Source organism: Lepidochelys kempii, chromosome 2 (assembly GCF_965140265.1).
Source record: "Lepidochelys kempii isolate rLepKem1 chromosome 2, rLepKem1.hap2, whole genome shotgun sequence".
In the NCBI taxonomy this organism is placed as follows: domain Eukaryota; kingdom Metazoa; phylum Chordata; order Testudines; family Cheloniidae; genus Lepidochelys; species Lepidochelys kempii.
The window spans coordinates 112,378,278-112,398,710 of record NC_133257.1 but is presented as its reverse complement, the minus strand read 5'-3'; the positions used below and the strand labels follow the sequence as shown (position 1 = coordinate 112,398,710).

At 43.3% G+C, this 20,433-nt stretch overlaps 1 protein-coding gene across 13 annotated transcripts in view; it reads left to right on the top strand.

The window, feature by feature from the left end:
* The window catches only part of ATXN1 (ataxin 1), a 279,929-nt gene that overhangs the window by 11,885 nt on the left and 247,611 nt on the right, over positions 1-20,433 (top strand). The window lies entirely within an intron of this gene.

The window sequence follows — 20,433 nt, the reverse complement described above, 5'->3', positions numbered from 1 at the left end:
TGGATGGATGGGGTGTTGGGGCCACTAGCTGGGTAAAACCCCAGGCTAACTCAGTAGTGAAGTTACTCTAAGACAGTGTTTTCCAGATAGTAGGTTCTGACCCACTAGCCGGTCATGGGAAAGGCCTAGGTGGGTGGAATGTGCCTGGCCATGGCAATGTCCTCCCTCTTCGTAACAGTCGTGTAGAGGCTGTGTTATTTAGGGTGTGGTGGATCTGACTGGTCACCTGTTTTGGGGTCAGGAACAAATTTTTCCTGTTCGACCAAATTGGCGGAGTTTTTTCGCCATTGTCGGAGCATCATGGAGGCGCAACTGGGTTGTAAGTGATAGGACTTGAAAGTTTAACACTGGGAAAGGTAACACTGTCTAGCTCAGTGGTTTTCAAACTGCGGGTCCCAACCCAGTAGTAGGTTGTGGAATGTAAGGCACTGGGTCGTGGTGGCTCTGGTCAGCACTGCCGACTGGGCTGTTAAAAGTCCCATCAGCTAGCTAAGGCAGGCTAGTTCCTACCTGTTCTGACACTGTGATGCGCCCCAGAAGTGGCCAGCAGCAGGTCTGGCTCCTAGGCGGGGGGGCCATGAGGCTCTGTGCGCTGCCCCCGCCCCGAGCACTGTCTCCGCACTCCCACTGGCTGGTTCCCAGCCAATGGGAGATATGGGGAGAGTGTCTGCGGGTGAGAGCTGCGTGGAGCCTGTTGCCCATGTCTGCCTAGGAGCTGCACCTGCTGCTGGTCGCTTCCAGGGCGCAGCATGGTCCACGGTGCCAGAACAGGCAGGAAGCCTGCTTTAGCAATCCTGCTGAGCTGCTCACTGGGAGCCACCTGAGGTAAGCCCGCTCCCCAATCCTCTGTCCCAGCCCTGAGCCCCCCCCAAACCCGGAGCCCTTTCCTGCACCCCAAACCCATCATCCCAGGCCACAGCCCGGAGTCCTGATCCCCTCCTGCACCCCGGCCCCCTCCCACACCCTAAACCAGAGGTCGGCAAACTACGGCTCGCAGGCCACATCCGGCCCATGGGACCATCCTGCCCGGCCCCTGAGCTCCTGGCCAGGGAGGCTAGCCCCTGGCCCCTCCCCCGCAGTCTCCCGCAGTACGGCTTGTACCTGCCCACCTCCCAGGCTTTCCAAAAAGCCTGTCCTGCTGCTCTGAGCAGCATGGTAAGGGGGGCAGGGGTTGGATAAGGGGCAGGAGGTCCCGGGGGTCAGTCAGGGGACAGCGGGCTGTTGGGTGGGGCGGAGGTTCGGGTGGGGCGGAGGTTCAGGTGGGGCATTCAGGAGACAGGGAGCAGTGTGGGCTGGATAGGGGGTGGGGTCCTGGGGGGGAAAGGGAGCGGGGGCGTTGGGTGGGGTCCTGGGGGGGACAGTTAGGGATGGGGGTCCCGGGAGGGGGCGGTCAGGGGACAAGGAGTGGGGGGGGTTGCATGGGTTGGGAGTTCAGGGGGGCCTGTCAGGGGGTGTGGGTGTGGATAGGGGTCAGGGCAGTCAGAGGACAGGGAGTGGGTGGGTTGGATGGGGGGCGGTTAGGGGTGGGGGGCAATCGGGACAAGGAGTGGGAAGTGGGAGGGGGTTCTGAGGGAGGTAGTTGGATGGGTCGGAGGTTCTGAGGGGGGTAGTCAGTGGGCAGGAAGTGTGGGGGGCAGACAGGGGACAAGGAGCAGGGGGGGTTGGATGGGTTGGGGGTTCTGAGCGGGACAGTTGGGGCGGGAAGTGGGAGGGGGCGGATAGGTGGCGGGGGGCAGGCTGTTCGCTGAGGCACAGCCTTCCTTACTCAGCCCTCCATACCGTTTTGCAACCCCGATGTGGCCCTCGGGCTAAAAAGTTTGCCCACCCCTGCCCTAAACCCCTCATTCCTGGCCCCTCCCCACAACCCTCACCCTTGCACCCCAACCCTCTGCCCCCACCCGAGCCCCTCTCGCACCCCAAACTCTCATCCCCAGCTCCTTTGGGTCACGGGCATCAACAATTTTCTTCAATTGGGTCGCCAGAAATTTTTTTGAAAACCCACTGGTCTAGCTTGTTGCATCTCGCGGCTGGTGTCCAGTGCGGATAAGTAAAGTCCCATGGAACTCTTCCTATTTTTTGTAACGTTTTGTTTTATTTTGGGGGGAATGCATATTCTTTTGTTTTATCCATTTTATCCACTTGCGGGGGGTGGGGTTGAGCCCTGGTCCCAGCGGCGTGGGGGAGTCTGGGGGTGGGATCAGGTCCTGGGAGGGGTGAGGTTACAGAGTGAGCTTGCCCCGCAGCGGTGGCTACTGAGTGAAACCTGAGCAGCGCTGCGAGTCCCATGTGCTTTGTAACACCTGGAGCAGGGAACTAGGCCCAACCCCAAGGGACAGGAGCTGCTGCTGCTGCTGGGTGATTTTGTTGTTGTTTTATTTCATATTATTTTGTATTTGTGAAAAACTTGGGGCTCTATGGTTAAGGCTAAAAAGGATCAACCGGCTGAGGTAAATGGGTCCTGGGATTTCACTGGTGGACCACTTGTTTACAGGAGAAGAGGAGACCTGAAATCCTCTCGCTCTGAGGTTCCTCCTTGGTACATCTGCCATCCCGTTTTAAAGAGGACTAAATCAAACCGCATTAATGAACTAATAATCTGTGTCAGCAGGATGCACAGGGCCAGTTAGTGTGTGGCGGGCAGGTGTGGGATAGAGTCAGACCCCTTGCTGCGAACCAGATGTTTCTGTAGACAAGCCTGTAGTGTGTAGCACCACGTTTTAGAATGCAGTAGTGAATGTCATAATAACAACACGTTTTTGTTTGCTAGTCATCCATGCGCTAGGGCCTTTGTATTTCTGTGTATTTACATATTCTTGTGAATGTAAACACTTGAATCAACTTTTAGGAAGAAACATGGTTACAAAAAACTACAAATATAATTCCTGTTTGCCATCCTCAGTTTGTTTCTACCAATGAATATTTTCCCAGTGGTGCTGTTCCTTGTCAGTGTCACATCCTAGCAGCCCAGTAGGGAGTGCTTTTTCAAATTAATGTGATAGAAAAAGGGTTTCTCCTCTTCCCTAATGCCTGTGCACATCACCTCTCTGGTACTGTACTGTATGTATAGCCTTCCCCAGGTAACAGCTGGCAGATCCAGCACAGTTAGAAATTTCATTGTATGCATGAACAATCCTTCTCCCCCCCTCCCCCCTCCAATACATTAAAACAGATCTTAGTGGATTATTGCACGAAACAGAATTTCATGTTTATTTTCAATGTGCTGCTGGTGGTTAAAAAGCCCCATAGCTCTATAACATGGAATGCATTTTTATTTACAGCTTAGTAGGCCCTACCTCTGACATATGACTGGCAGGGAAGCCCCTCCCTTTGATAGTTGTATGTCATCTGCTTCAGAGAACTAATTACTTGGCAATTCCCATTTGATAATTCCCTCTTTATTTTCTGATGAGTTACTTAACGGTGATGGGCTTGTTGAGCAGAATACTGTGTTTAATCCATGCTTCAGAAAAGACAGAGTGTGACTAGGGTTCTCTTTGTTTTCTAAATGCAGCTTTTCCATAGGAACATTGAAACCACAGTAAAACACGTTAACAGTTCACAGTTAATGGTAGGCTTAGTAGTGAATGATGTACAGTATTTTCCAAAAATAAAGTAGGGATTTTATTTTACTATTGCACTTGTATTTTAAGCATAAGGTCTGAATGAAACAGAATCCTAGAAGGATGTTAAAAATAATTTCTCATGAAAATGTGTCTCTTTGCATCACAATTCTGCAAACCTTCTCCACTCATATAATTTTTTACAGAATCTTATTCTTAAAAAAACAAGAAATACCCATCTTTTACATTGTCTAATATTTATTTTACATTTCAGTGTGTTCTATTTAGTCATTATAACATTGTTCAAAATAAGTGATATTTAAGGAAAAATATCACTTTGTTTTCTCCATTTTTACCTTTTACATTCCATTGGTGTGGTGGTCACAGCAACACCCATTTCTGGCTGAGGAATGCTTTATAACTGTCCAGCGCCCTCATTTCTAACTACAATATTGCACTGTTCCCTGAGGGTACACAAGTCCAGCAGTGCTTAGATACAGCACTGTGTCTGGGGATATATACTGACCTTAGTCTGCATGTGAAGTCCCTGGTAAGGTCAAAGTGAGTTTCAGAAACCCATTCATATCTTTCTGTGAAATTCCTTCATCTAGGGCCTGATCCTGTGCTGTTAAATTCAGTGGGAGTGTTAACACTGACTTCAGTGGGGGCAGGATTGGGGCTGTGCATTAACTTTAATGAATGCCAGTGCCCCATGCTTTTTGATACCACAAGATTTGTTTTTGCTGATCTGACCAGAGAAGCTGAGAATCGGGCTATTTTTCTTGTAGTTTAGCAGGAAGTATTGTATTCTGTGTGTTAGCTTGCATGATATTGCATCATCTGACTTGCTGATTTATTATAAGTTTGTAAGGATCCCTCCTGCCCAGTCATTGCAAGGATTGTCACAGATTTAGTTGATCTATGAGAAAAATGAATTAGAACATACTACTTTGCTGATGTTTTTGTGGAATTAGTGATTTTACAAATTTGTAAGGTTTATAACATGTAGAATTCCAAACAGATCAATCCACTTTAAGTGTGTTAATAAAGTTTCCCCTGCAAAGGAATATTAATTAAGTTGATTAAAGGTGGCTTGAAGTATATAATAATAATGGAATTATTTTTCCTGTGACTCTGAAATGTTGTTTCTGATTTTCAGCAGAGGGGAACTATCAAGTATAGTAGTTTGACTTTTTTTTTTTTTTTTTTGCACAAACTTGCTATTAAATGTTTTGCTGTCTTAAATAGTCCATGTACAGTTCAGTAAACATACATATTCAGTATAAATTTGTATATGTAGAACTTTGATTTTTACAAAATATCACTAACTGTGATCATAATATAAATGCCCCCCCCCTTTTTTTTTAATGGGGCATGGTAACTAAAAACTCTTCCACTTTTTTTTAGACTGAATTTTTATTCTATATAATTTTTAAAAAATAATTGTTGTGGTCTTGAAGTATGTCCAGTCCTGCAAACTAACACCCAGATCCTCAAAGGTATTTAGGTGCCTAACTCCCCTTAAAATTAATGGGAGTTAGTCATGTCAATATCTTTGAGGATCTGGGCCTAAAATTGTTGACATAGACATAAAACTGGTACAAGCTGCATTGTGGTGAGCAGCCCCACCCTGAACAAAATGCCTCATCTCTGATCTGGAGGGATCACTTGTACAGAGCAGGGGTCGTTCATTCTCTTTGGCCTCGTGGCTGAGTCTACTAATAAAGATGCCAGTTATGGTGTGGATTGAGACTCATGTTACAAAGGCCACTGAGGAGCCACCAGCTGGTGAAAACTTTCAGTCACTCACCTAAGCTGATTTTGAATTTGCTACGTCAAGGGGAAAGGTTGCCAGTCTCATGAACTATCTTCTTCGCAGTAATTTTTAGACACCCCAATGTTTTGTGAAGGGCCAATCTTGGACTCCTGACTTTGTCAAAACTCCTCTTGAGTTCAGTGGGAGTTTTGCCTGAGTAAGGACTGCAGGATTTGGCCCACAGTATTTTCTTCTGAAATAAAGGTATTGTTCTTAGCAATTGCTAAAGTATATTGAGGTAAAATAGGTCCCAAAAGACATGCACATTCATGTTTCTAATGTGAGCTACTGTAAGTAAAATGGTCTAGTAGGAATATGACCTTTCATTTAATGTGAAAGATTACTTTTGTATTAGTCTCTTAAGATTTGAGAATCTGATTTTAAGAAAGATGACATCAACGCAAGGTAAAGTCCTCTCAGAATTGCTGCCAATCTCCTGACATCCACATGAAAATATAGGCTGACCCCTGTTTCCAGGGGGGAGGTAATACATCTGGGAGCTGTAGTCCTTCCCCCTGAATTTCCTCCACTTCTACTGCTGAGCCATGGCCAGGGGACCCCACCAGCAGCAACATGGTTCCTGGAGGAGCTAGGCAGCCAAAGGGGGCGAGGACCAGTGAAGTAGAAAAAGCTCTCCATATGGGGGCTGTTGCCTGCCTCCAGGGTTCTGGGGGAGATCTTTCCTGTCAATCCCCTGGATATGTAGGATTGGGAGGTCTCTCCACCCTCCCACTTGTGGGCCCACCAGACCCCTCTTCCTTGAGGGGATTATTTACTGGTCACTCCAGAAGGTCAGCCTTGCTGAGTGTTCTTGGGCTTTTGCTGTGGTGATCTTGCCTAGTATTTGTTGGTTACCTAGTTATGGAAAAACAACTACTGATTGCTTTATGAACTCTATAGTAGATTAATTAAATATTGGGCAGATAATTGATTTCGCAACTCTAGCTATATAATATGTTTTATATGAGGTCTATATTCCATTTTATGGGAAAAGATAATGATGATACTTGTCACTGTCCAGTAACCTATACTTTACTAAAGTGCCTAAACTTAATCAGTAAAGATCACATTGCATCTTTCTTCTTCTGGGCAGCTTATATATATGGCATGTAGTCCTGTAGCCTATGTGACATTACAGCCCCAATAGGGTGGAAGGAGGAAGAAGGTGTCATCCAAAAAAGTCTGTATTTTGTTCCAGAGTTGTATAAGCTGACAAAATAAGAGTCCATGCCTTAGAGGTGCTCAGATGCTATAGTGATGAGGGGTGACATAAAGGTTCTGTATAGGTTTTAGGAAGTACTGAGTAACTTGCACTCCTGTTGGTTTCAGCTCTGTTGTGAATTCAAGAAAAATAATTTTTTTAGCAAGATGAGTGAATTGAAGTGGTGTCAGAGTGAAAGAAGGACATTTCTCACAGGATGGTACTGCATGACACTAACTGATATCTATTAAGAGTACAATCAGAAAGGAGCTTAAAGAAAATTAAAATTGCAGCATGGATAATAGTCATAGACTATTCATTTTATTACACTGAACAGAATTAGTCTTTGTAAGGAGTTCAACTTGTTGAATGTTGTTGTGGACAAAAGGAATGGAAGAAATGCAGACCAAGAGACACTTCAGCTACGTTTATGGCTATAACTGTCAAATTTTCTGAACTGTAAGCTGGCTAGACTTAATGGGGAGTGGTTATAGTATTTGGTGCCATTTTAAAAAGCTTTTATTTAGGTAGAGTATCTCATTGAAACTAATAGCACTGTCCAGTATGAGTTGCAACAACCAGATTTTTATCCTCCTTATCTTGTTTAATGTGAACTTTGAGTGTTTTGAGTTTTGTAAGCTGCTAAGCCAAAGACCGCAGTTAAATACTGGAAGCCTGATTCATTGCTCCATTATACTAGTCTTAAACTGACGACTTAAATGGAACTCCACTCGTGTAAAACTTACATGGGATCTGGACCAAGGTCTCCAGCGGGAGTCTGGGCCCTTTAAACTCAGAACTGTTGCTGGCAGGTCAGCATAGCTGATCAGACACTGCTTGTTTATGGCTAGTGTAAATGAACTGTAGCTCTGCTTTTCCTTACCGTAAATAGGAAAGAAAAAATGTTCCTCAGTCAAGTGTTTTCTGTATTTCTTTTTCCTTTCTGTGCTTCAGATGGACATGTTTTTTCAGATTTTTAATTTGGCAAACCTTTATATTTAACACACAACTTCACCCTATCAACCCCCTTTTCCAGATTTTATGCTTCCTTACTAGCCAATTAATTCTTCTTTTTACCTCTCTTTCTGCTGAAATTTCACTTTTCTCAGCAGTTCTAGCTGCTAGGTATCCTGACCCACTTCTACTTCTGTCTCACCAGGTTCATTGCCTGTGCAACATTCTGATTCTCCCTTGCCCCTTTTTTCTGCTTGATTTTTGTCTAGTTTCCATTCTCATTTGAAGGATTTCAAAGCTTTAATAATGTGTGCAGAACTGTGCAAATTTGAGTGTTTCATCTACCCCTCTTCCTTCCTTATTAGTCATAATCAAGTTCTGACTCTACAGTTCAAATGAGCTGTCTGGACAGGCCTTTCATTCCATGCACCCTTCCCCCTTCGCTCAAGAGAAAATCTTTATTTCTCCTCTGACGCTTCATTGTGGATGCCAGTTTCTTTGGCTGATCATTGTATTTTCAAACCTGTGTGCCCCTGCCAGTGTCCTGTGGCTTCCAACTACAGTGTCTCTTGAGCAGTCATCTTGCTTTTCAGGATTGTCAGCTGGTCTTTAACGAATTAGTTGCATTTTTTTTTACTTCTTTGTAATATTATATGATAGCAGTTTAAAAGTAATTCAGTTGCTTTCTGTGTGCCTAGGTGTGGGTTGGGAGTCGTACTATTTGTGTGCTGTTCAGCCCACAAATTAAAGGGTGATTGTTATTTTAAATACATAATAGTATAATAAAAACAATTCTTTAGCTATCTTACAAATAGTATCTTAGATTATTAAAACTGGAAGGATTTTTAAAATCTTGTTTAATTTTTTGTGCTCATGCTATGTGATTACTCTTAGCACTTCATTTTGGAGGAGGGGAATAGGCTAGGTGGTTTCATTTTTGTTTCTAGTTGTTTTCACTTTTTGATCCTCCTATAGGAACACGGTGCTGCAGTGGTGGGTTGCAAAATGTTCAATGGCAAGTTTAAAAAAAAGTGTAAAAGGAAAAGGGATACCATCAACTAGATTAAAAAAAAAAGACTATTATGACATTGAAAATACTATTTTTTTTGGTGCTGTTTATAAGAGTCATTTCAGTAAGGATAAAAATGTATGATATGGGGAAGAAGTAAAATTAGCTACCCCCTAAGTGCTGTCAGTGCACATAATATACAAACTGGTGGGAGTTGCTAACAGTTTTCACTTACAGTAATCTTAAATGTTGCTTGTTACAATGCAGCATTTTCAGACAAGTATGACTTTCAAGTTGTAATTGACTAACAAACCAAAGTAATGAACATTTCAGTTAATATTAGGTTTCAGAGTAGCAGTTGTGTTAGTCTGTATCCGCAAAAAGAGAAGGAGTACTTGTGGCACCTTAGAGACTAACAAATTTATTTGAGCATTAATAAATAAATTTGTTAGTCTCTAAGGTGCCACAAGTACTCCTTTTCTTTTTTCAGTTAATATTAGATTTTGTCAAACAATTTTTCCTCATGAAACTTACATTTTGGACTTAAAGGAACATTGTTAATTTAAAACTGATCCTTCACTTTGCCATACTGGTTACCTGTTAGCGTTACAGGTATCACCTAAGATTACTAAAACTGAAGATGATTACCAGAAAAAATGTCTTTTCCCCAGTTTGTTTACGTAGTGCATTTGGCAGCTTTGTGCATAGTCAGTTTTACTTTGCTCTGTATTGTTAGTTAGCCAGTTCTCCCAGGTGAGAGAGACATTTAAAAGAACAGAAAAATATGATTGTAAAACTACAAATATTGTTAGTGGAGATTCAGAGAAAGGTGTAGCTACTTTTAATGCTCTCATGTTTTTTAACTGACTAAATTCCATGTCAATGGAGTCCTTATAAAAAGCAGTGTGTCCTTTTAATCAGCAAAGAGGTCCTCTGTGCACCAAATAATTAAAAATAGAGCAAAGTTTCCGAACAAGGCGTCTGGCAGAAGCGTCTGTACTTCCATCTGTGCATGATTAGCAAAATGGTTCATGATATTTAAATAGCACAGGCTTTGCTCTCTTTTTTTATTATTTGTTGTGCTGAAGACCTATTTGCTTGTTAAGTGGTCTTTTTTGAATAGTTACTGGCAAGAAATCAGAAAAGTGTATGAAGACATCTTGTACACACCGCAGACGCCAAATTGTCCCCTTTTAAAGAAGTGTTGTCCATTTTGGTTGTTTTTTAAACCACTAATGTTACCATTGTTTCACTTTTTCTCTACAAAAACTTCATCAGACCAGTTAATTTCAGTGGGGTTAAATTTGTGTTGTCATTGCCCCTGACCTGCAGACAGCCCCTTTGTTTATATTCCAGTAGTGTTTAGAAAGATACTTTGGGGCACGTGCAGTGCCATATGTGATGGAGGTTAGACATACAACTCCTGTTAACTATACTGGGAGTCATGTGTCTAATCTGTTATGCACACTACTCTGAAACTTTACCCGTTGGACAGAGAACATAATTAGCCATGTAACCGCTTTCCAAGGGCTTTTGAGGCCTTAAAATGGGACTCCTCCTTGCGTGCAGTGTTGGACTGGACGCAGCTTCTCTCTGGCTAGCAGCACATTGCTCCAGAACTGTAGCCCCTGATTTTTCATTTATTTATTTATATTGAAAATTCTTGTCTGTGGTTTTTAGGGGAATATATACAGGTAAGTATGAAGGTAAATACACAGTTAAAACGAACAAGCATATAAGTGTGAAGTGTATTATATTTTGGTAGGAACACAAGTACTTGGTGCATCTTTGTTATAAACCGTTATTAGATGCAGTGTGATAAGTCAGTGAAGAGTTCTGATGTACAGGTAGGCACATCGGTGTCTGCCGCAGAATCATTATACTTGGATGAGTATGCAGGTGGTGGTTCCTCAATAGCTGAGATTTTCTTCTCTCTTTTCTTTTTTTAAAAAAGTACATTTATATAGCTTATAGTTTATATATGATGTGGAAATAATGAGTCAGATTCTGCCTTCACTTACACCCATGCCGACCCCGCTGAGTTTAAAGGGATTTGTGGATGTTAATTGAAAGCAAATCTGGCTGTGTGTATATACATATAGACTGTATGTGTCTGTCTGTTTGTACTGAGATCAAACCCCGAGACCCATTCTGCCTTAAGGAAAAGTTAAGTTTAAAATAGTCTTCAAATGAGGTGTGGGGTGTTAAATTGGATACCAGCCTCTCCGAATGGGTTGTGGATGTGTTCTTCGTACTGCACAGCGTGCCATTTGCTCCAGGGAAAAATCAGAGGGAATATCATAGACCCCATGGATGGCCAGCTTACCTGACTTCACTGCTTTGGGGAGCAGTCAGCCACACTACCATCATATGTCCTTTCTCTTAACAACTGCTCAGTAAAGATGGGGGGCGGGGGTTTGGAGTTGATCGTCTTTCAGCAAAATTAACTCCCATGCAGATTGGCACCCACAAATCTGTGGGGTGTTAATAGGAGCATGTTGCAGATCCCTTGTGCTACCAGTTCTGCTTCCAAAAGCCCACGCAGGCTGAACATGAAGGGAGGACCTAGAGGGGCATCTGAGGGGTTGGGGAAGGAGGGAGCATGTTGTGTTTAATTAATTTTTTTCTGCCTTCTAAATGTTAATGGGAATTTGTGCCCTAATTCTGTCATTTATCTCCCTGCTAGACTGCATAACTGAGGGGAGCATAGGTCCCCTTTTAATTTGACTTACGAAATTAAGGACATAAACATTTTTTTTTCTTCACTTCAAAGTTGATTTTTTTTCAGGAAGGTAGATAATTCCCCTCCTCCCCCCATTGTGACCCAGTATTGTAGTTCACTTAGTATATAAAATCACTGAGTCTGTGATCCCTGTAGTTTGTGGGTCTAAGATGGACCCTTTTAAAGGAAGAAAAGAAACAAATGGGCAGGAAAGAGAAAGAGATCTTAGGCTTATTTGGGGAAGATTGATATTGTATCAGTAGACTTGTTAAGGTTTAGCCAAGTTTTGTGTGTTATTTTTTATACCTATTCTCAGGATACACCATAATGGAGTTTTTGGAACTGTTACAGTTTATGTTGTGAATGTGAATTAATTAACAGTAGTATGAATTGCATAGTGTAGAATGGAATTTGTTTTTATATAGTACCTTTTCATGCTCGGGGTATTTCAAACACTTTAAAAATAATGAGGTAGATACTGATAGTGCAGTGACTGTAGATAAACACTGCTGCCATTATGTGTGCAACAAAAGACCAAACTTTAGAACCTGTTTCTTTGATTAGGGCGGGAAGGATGTTGGCCTGGATGACTGTTATTCCTTGCGTTTTTTTTAATAAGGCTTGTGGGATCACTAACTTCAGTCTGGACAGGCTCCATAGGGAGGCAGAAGGGATCTCGTTCTGTATTACTTAATCTGTAATTCCAAATGCGGTGTAAACAGCATTATGAAGAGTTACAGTGCACAGTACTTAGTAGCTCCTGTTTAAACTTCTGTGTCTTCTAAAATGGATTACTTTATATCACAGATGCAGAACGTGGAAAAATCCTGGATTTTCCTAAAACTATTTTCCTTGTACAGCCATCTGCAAACACATTGTAGCAAAGGAACTAAACCAGATCTGGCCCATTGATACGTGTCCCATTATGCTATGCAAAAAATCCGGGTTCAGTTACTAGTCTATAGATCCCAGAAGGCGATGGAAGTGCCTTAAGAGCATCTCTGTCCAACTGACTACAAAAAAAATTTGATAGGGACCAACACATAAACCTCCTCAAATACAGGATTTGTAATGGAAATGTTGACAGCCTATAAGCAGAGTCACTGCAATTGTTGTAGTTCACAGATATTGACTATTGTAGACATGTAAGGCCAAATTCTGCTTTGTTAGACCGTGCTTCCCTTGAATCAATGGCAACATTCCATTGACTTGAGTAATTCAGGATCAGGCTCTTACGTTGATTTAAATCTGAAGTGTATTTAATTTGGATTTCATATTGGTATAAATGAGAGCTGAATTTGGCCTGCAGCTCTGAAGAGAGGAGCAGTTGAGACACTGGTGTATTCTCATTGTTCAGTATCAGGAAATTTAGGGACTGTAATAGTCTGATCAAGTCAGACTAGTAATGTAACTTTTTTTGCATTACTCAGAATATTTCATTCTAATTTTTCAGCAGGTAGTAGTTAGTATCTGTTATGGAAAACTCAACATGCTTTTTGGCCATTATTGGTAAGGTAATTCTTTCACTGAGGAAAATATATTCCCATAATTCATGTATATCTTTTTAAACAAGGGGATAGGCATTCATTATTTGCGATTTGTACTATTATATGAAAGCTTCTCCAAATTTTGCACAGCTCAGTAGGAGGGAGTGGCAATTTAGTGCATTCTGAGCTATGTAGCACTAATATATGTTACTTTTAAGACACCTACAAGTTATAATAAAAATATCTAATATAAGCAAGGGTAAGTAACCACAATTTAGATAATTACAAAAACAATCGACTCAAGTGAGTACTGAAACGCAGAAAAAAATGTGAAAATTGAAAGGTGTTTTTTAATATAATGCATTCTATAAATATTCAAGAAACATTTCATGATTCACTCTGTACTAAAGTGGCTATCAAATGTAGAGTGTATTTGAAACACAAGTCTTACATATTAAACATTTGGAAATTCAATTGATATACAGTCATGAATAGCACTCCATAGAAAGAATAAATATGTATTGTATCTAGAAAGCAGAATAAATATTTCAAGGGAATGCAACAGGATTGCTAAACTAAAACAGTACATCTATATGTAAAATTGTGTAGGGATGATTTAAGTGCTATTCTTTCACGGTTAGGACTGTTAAAATTGCAAGCAGGTAGCAAAAAATTACACTTCAAATATTTCACAGAAAATAATTGCTCTGAAGGTTTTTAGGTAGTACAGGAAATGTATAGTGTCATATACTTGACATTTGAATATTAATACTGATACCGAAACAGTCTGACCACAAAAAAAGCCTGGACTGGAAGGGAAAGGCAGCATTTTGATCAGATAAGAACAAAACAGTTTTGAAGTGCTTCACATATGATGAAAATGACATGCCTAATGAAAACGGAGAAAAAGTTATCTTTCAGGATTGGACATTTTGTGTCCATTTTAGGAATACCCTTAGATGGGTAAAGACAAAACTAGAGAGATTTGTGTCTTCATTTGTTCTTTAATAAAGTTGGTATCTTTCAAAATGGTAAATGGCACAGTGCTACCACCAGGTGGTTTGAATTCATTCATACATACACGTGAGCGTGCACATGTGAGATGTCTGCTTTACTGGCCAATCAGCCTCCAAGTTCTTTGAGATATGTTAAAGGATCTGTTCTTGACCAGACAGTTTTAGATGCTGAATTCTCTTTAGCAGGAAGCTGCTCTTATTTTTTTGAATACATTGGTACAGACCATTCTTCTTTTAAAAAAAAAAAAAAAGCCCCCCCCCCCCCATTTCCTCCTGCCAGATTGTGCCAGACTCTTGTGCAAGTACTTCATTGAGGTGGGAGCACAAAGTGTTTTCAGCTAGTCCCCTGCATTTCCCACACCACTGCTAGGGACAGACACAACCTATGCACTTGGGGGAGTGCAAGGACTGTTTCCTCAGTGCACTCCTAGAATAGCTATTCAAGCCAAAAGGGGCAGATGTGAAAGAAATGGGGGCCAGGTGCAAATTGGGGAGCAGCCAAGGGTGCAGTCTCTCAAAGGCCATGTAGCAATTTTCTATCCATTGCTCCATCTTTGGAGTTACAATGGTGGGAACCCTAGTGTAGACAAGTCTCTGGGAGACTTTTGCCAGTTGTTCCACTTTGTGCTTTCACTGATGCAGTGAGCAACTGAGGTAGCTCAAGTGGTGGTAACACCGGTGGCTAATTCCCTATTATGGACAGGGCTGCATAGCAAATTTTTGGGTGGTTTGGCTTTGCGCCACTCCATGTGGGATCCTTGGCTAGATAGCTATTTAACTACATACAAACTTATTAAAAGATTTTTCTTTTCAGGGTAAGAAGAGAATGTTTGGCAACCTCCCTTCTGAGATTAGGACTGTACTTCTGATTTTTTTTCATTCAGAAATACATCTGACGCTTTCAGAGCTTCCCCTTCCCCATCTGCCCCAGACCAGATTAATGTTAGTTTTATCTTCAAAATGCAAATGTAGTCTTAGCACGGTTTTGAGCTGCTCTTAACTGTACAGCAGTTCTCTTGGCACAAACCACTTACTAGACAGGCTAACAGAGCGGGGTGTGTGTGTGTAGTTTTTAAACAGCCCCTCGTCCCCCCACTCAGCATACTGATATACTCCTATTTATTTGTAGGTACTTCAGGGGGCCACTTTCTGCTCTGTTATATCCAAACAGCTTCACCATAGCAGTGGCTTTGCTTGGGTGTAACTAGGAGCAGAAATTGGCCCAGTCAGCTGGCATCTGTGTATTATGGGCCCTTTCTGCCTCGGCAGCATAAAGGGGTTGTAAACGGGTTGGGAACAGTCTTTAAGGGTTATCCCCTGTATAAGGGGATTGCCCAGAAAATGCATAGCTGACAGAATGGATCTACGCTGCTTCCCCTCACAGTTCCTGACCAAAGGTGGCCAAACAGCACACTTAAAAAATAAAGTAAAAAGACCTTACTGCTTCTAGGCTTGCACTACACAACATCTCCAGGCCTCTGACACACATTTTAGACTACATGAGTTGTTTAATTTGTTTGGGCAATTCCCCTTAACCACTGAGATCTGAACTCGGCACACTGTCTGATACACAGAGGCCTGATTCTCTACTTGCTTGCAAGGTCACTTGCACCTGTGGCTGGGGGTGCGGCCTCTGGGGTGGAGCCAGGGATGAGGAGTTTGGGGTGCAGGCAGGCTGCCCCAGGGCTGACCAGAGGACTCCCCCCAGTTTTCTCCCTGCTGGCAGGCAGCACAGGAGCTCCAGGGAAAGGGGCCTCTCCTCCCCCTGCTGGCAGCAGCTAGCTCTGGGGAAGGGGCCTCTCTCCCTCCTGCCAGCAGGTAGCACGGGAGCTCCGGAGTCAGGGGAGAGGCCCACAGCAGCCCTGCAAGCCCCAAGTTGCTCCTCTCCCCAGTTCCCACCCAGCACCTACCTCTCTCCTCTCCAGGTCCCTGCTGCGCGGCCCTTTAGAGCTGCTGTGTGGCTATTTATAGCCTGCCATGTGGCCACGCAGCTTAGAGGGAACGTAGGGAGCCACCACTGGCTCGCCGGGCTTGCAATGAAGAACACTAGTCTAGTGTGTCAATGGGGATTTATATATTTTTTTACAATAATACCCTCTATAGTCTGTGCAGCATACACACAGTCAGTATGTGTACTTAATATCCTAATGCAAATGGTATATGCTGTAGAATTTTTAGATTCACATTTTAAAATATTTGTAATTTCTGTAAATAACTAAAAACATATGTCCCCATTAAACAGCCATCCTTTGCTAAACACTTATTAAATATTTGGTTTTAAAGCAAGCCATTTACCTGTAGGGGAGTTGGTTTTCCCACTTGTATCCATTTGCAATTTAGAAATCTATAATCAGTGTTGTAACCTGGAAAGTGTTCTCATCTGCCTGCTGTTTTTGTTCATAAAAGGGCCTGAAGTGCTGAGATGTCTTGGCTGAATGTAGCACCTCCTGGAGTTGAGGTTTATTGCCCTATGGGGGTAGGGAAAGGAGGAGTGATAGGCTGTGAGAGAGAAGTGTTTACAGGATTAGGGTTGAATAGATTTTGCTCTTGGGAAGTTTTGTCTGGTATTCAGCTGGAAGGGGAGAAGTTGGTGATCTAAGTTACAGATTTGAAATGCTTACCATACAATTTAGAGCCCAGAACCATACGTTCAGGTCTTGGCAAGATTGGCTCAGCCATTCATTCCTTCAAGGTAGACATTTTGAGTACCACTACATTTACTGAATTGTAAAGGGGTGCGTGGGGGATGAGATGAGTGTCTTGGATGTAACCTTAAAATTTGAGGCCTGTCTGCTCTGCATATGTGGAAAAGATTTGGTGCAGGGGTTCGCGCACACATTTTTTGGTGTCCTCTGTCCCTGCCTCTCGCAGCCCTTCAGCAAGAACCCACCCCAGGGAATGTGGGTTGGGAACTCACCGGCCACCTGCGGAATCCTGCCCTGATTGGGCGAGAGTGGGGACTACTGAACACCGCAGCCATCTCCACTGACAAGAGACACCTCTGGTGGTGTGCCGACTGGCCCCATGTGGGTCTAGAGGAACTCCCCAGAGCCTCTGCAGAGGCTGTGCGGTGCAGGGCTCCGATCTCTGCTGGCGGCACCAGTGCAAACACTAAGATGGTGCATCTTGCTGCCCTTGGTACCAGCTATTCAGGAGCAACAGCTGAGCACTGCAGGGAGGGGCCACTGCTTTTCTCCCCATCCCCGAGCTTTGGGAGCTGTCATGTCCACAAAAATATCTGCTGGTGGCTGCATGCAAGAAGCTCTGATTTAGTGGCACTTTATCCTAAGAGTTGGAAACCCTGGCCAGGTTTTCATCTCTCCCCTCTTGTCCTCCCCGTTCATTGTTTTGCCAATTGCCTGCTTCGTTTCAATAGTGTTGTATGTATCGTAAATAATTTGTGAAGTGCTGTGGGATCTTTTGAGATTAGGGTTGCCAACTCCCTAATTGCACAAACCCAAACACCTTTGCCCCACCCTGCCCCGAAGCTATGCCCTTGCCCTGCCCCTTCTCTGAGGTCATGCCCACTCCATCCCCACTCCCTCCGTTGCTCACTCTCCCCCACCCTTACTCACTTTCACTGGGCTGGGGCAGGAGGTTGTGATATTGGAAGAGATGCGAACTCTGGGCTGGGGGGTGAGGCCGAGGGGTTTGGAGTGTAGGTGGGGGCTCTGGGCTGATCCTGGGGCAGGGAGTTGGGGTGTGGAGGGTGTGTGGTAGGGGGTTCAGGGTGTGGGCTCTGGGAGGGAGTTTGGATGTGAGAAGGGGCTCAAGGCTGGGGCAGGGGGTTGGGGTGCAGGATGGGGTTTGGGGTGCGGGCTCTGGGAGGGGGTTTGGGTGTGGGAGGGGACTCAGGGCTGGGGCAGGCGGTTGGGGTTTGGGAGTTGGGCGAGGGGTGTGGGCTCTGGCTGGGCGGCGCTTACCTCGGGTGGTTCCTGGAAGTGATTGGCATATCTGGCTCCTAGGTGGAGGTGCAGCCAGGCAGCTCTGCAGGCTGCTTCTGCCTGCAGGCACCGCCCCCATAGCTCCCATTGGCCATGGTTTCCAGCCAATGGGAGCTGCAGAGCTGGTGCTCAGAGCGGGGGCAGTGAGCAGAGACCTCCTGGCCATTCCTATGCCTAGGAACTGGACATGCCGGCCGCTTCCGGGAGCCATGTGGAGCCAGGGCAGGTAGGGAGCCTGCCTTAGCCCCACCGTGCCGCTGACCAGACTTTTAGCGGCCTATTAAAATATCCCAGATTGCTTTCACTAGGCACTGGGAGATCAAAGCCATTTCCGGGAGACTCCTGGCAATCTGGGAGGGTTGGCAATCCTATTTGAGATTAAGAGTGCTATATAAAAATAAAATGTTTTGTTTTTTTAACTGTATCCCATTACTCCTGGTTACAACTCTATGTACCACCTTATATAGCACTTCTGCATTCTTGGTTCTTATGCTTGGCAGATGGTTATAACTGCACATGCTCCACCCTTTAGTCAAACTGTATTCACTTAACTCTTTTAATATTTCATAATGAGCCAATGCTTTCAGACATCACATAATTTTTATTGCTTTTCTCTGAATTCCTTCCTGCTCAGAGGAGATTAGGACTTGCAGGTAATGAATCTAAAGGTGATTCTCTGAGGCTTCTAGACAGAGTCAAGACCCTGTAGGTCCTCCTGGCTGTATAGCTCCCAGACTAACAAAATATAAACTGTGCTGACTAGTGCCACCCCACAGGGCCTCCCCAGTCTTGGCTTGCCCTGTGCAGTTAGAGAATGGGGTGCTTGCTATACCACATGTGTTTTAGATTATGTTTCCCCTGGTGTATTAGCTTGCATTTTTCAAATTGAGTCTCACTTTATTTCCTGGTCTGGAGCAATTGTGTTGCAGTGTAAATTCCTCTTTAGAGAGGTTTCTCAGTTCACAGGGTCATGTGACACCTTGGCCAATAGCAGAGCTCCATCAGTCTAGAACCAGGCAGCTGTAAAGCACTCTGCCCTTCTGTGGTGCTGTACACATAATAATAAACCTTGTATCATTGTGAGAATGTTCCTTATTTTTTTTATAGCTTCTGTGTGAAAATACGCCCCAAGTTTATGCTTGCTGGCATGCTCATGCCAATTCAGGAGATGTGGACCAGGTGGGGGAAGGGCAAAGGTGGCCTCTGAATTTGGGGCCTGATTGGCAGGGGTGGGGGCCTGCACTGCCCCTGTGCAATGTAATTCTAAGAAACATTGGCCTCCTGCTGCTCCCAATGTGCTCCCATGCCAGAGGATGCACAGGAAAGTGGCATAGAGCTTCTCTGCCAGACTTGTGACAGGAGATGAATCCCTTGCTGCAAAGAGAATTGTAAGGGGCTAGAATTGGGCCCCGAAGATGTAGTTTGCACTTCCCTGTTCTAGCACTAGTAAATGTGATCCTCTATCTTTCAAGTCTGTTTGGAGACATCATTTTAAAGCATTGTTGGGCCTGCACTCTGGGTGCCCATTGAGTACTCAAAAATCATCTTATTTGCCTTTATTTTCCCACTATTTTTCTCTTTTTCTGTTGTCCTCCAGCAATTTTATGGCTAAGAAGCTTGAAGATATCCTGCAAATGCTCACAGAATTCCTCAGTAAGCCTGGAATTCCTTTAAATATCTCCAAGGATAGATATATTTTATAAATGTCTAATGCCAAGTTTTCTGAGCTACCAAGCATACCCTGGTAGTGTCCCTTTAAATTTGTGCTGCTACGTACTGTACTGCATATGTATAAATTATATAGTTAAATACACAAGTTACACTTTATAAGTATTATCACCATTAAACTCTCATTTTAAAAAATTGCATAGTATGAGAGCGGAGTTCAATTGGTTTGTATTTTATATATGCATCTCCACATCCTTGAGGTAAAATTAAATCCTAAAATATGCATTTTGGATATATTGTAGCCTGTTAATTACTATACACTTTTTTTCAGGTGAATTTGTGTAGCTTTTTCTACCTCTATCATGTAAATCTTTAGTAAGCTGACATCACTTCTTTTCTCTCTGAATTTACCTGTATTTGTGTGATTGACAACGTTTTCATCATGATCTTCTGATAAACCAATTAATCTGAGTAATTTTGAAAATATTTCTTCGCAGCAAAGTAACTGAATTTAACAGTTAAAGTTCAGAGTGTTGCATCTCCAGTAGAGGTACTGTTGCATTGTGCTAACAGCACTAGGTATGCTATTTTCAAGGCACTTTATAATCTTCTGAAAAAACTACCCTTTGGACTGCAATTTCTCCTTGCCTGTTCTCAGTCCAAAAGTCAATAAATAAATTGTGTGTATGTATGCACGCATACATCCCTCCATCCAGCCAGACCTAGAAGGCATAATAAAATTCCATGTGGTCATTTTTGAGATATCCAGGTATGGAAATATAAAAAAAAACATGTTTTGACTCTTAAGATATAATTCAGACACTTCCTTTGTACTTGGATAAAACTTCAAACAGATTTTTAGAAATTGTAACTCCAGGCTGGAGATGAGCCCAGAACAACAGAACCCAACAGTTTGAAACTCTGGTGAAGTTCAGATCTGGATCTGCATTCTTCCTTGCTCCTTAGGAAACTCACAATAACACATTGGAATGAAAATGTGCAGTGGCAGAGTCATCAGAAGAGGTTATTTACTCCTGAACAGTCAGACTGACATTT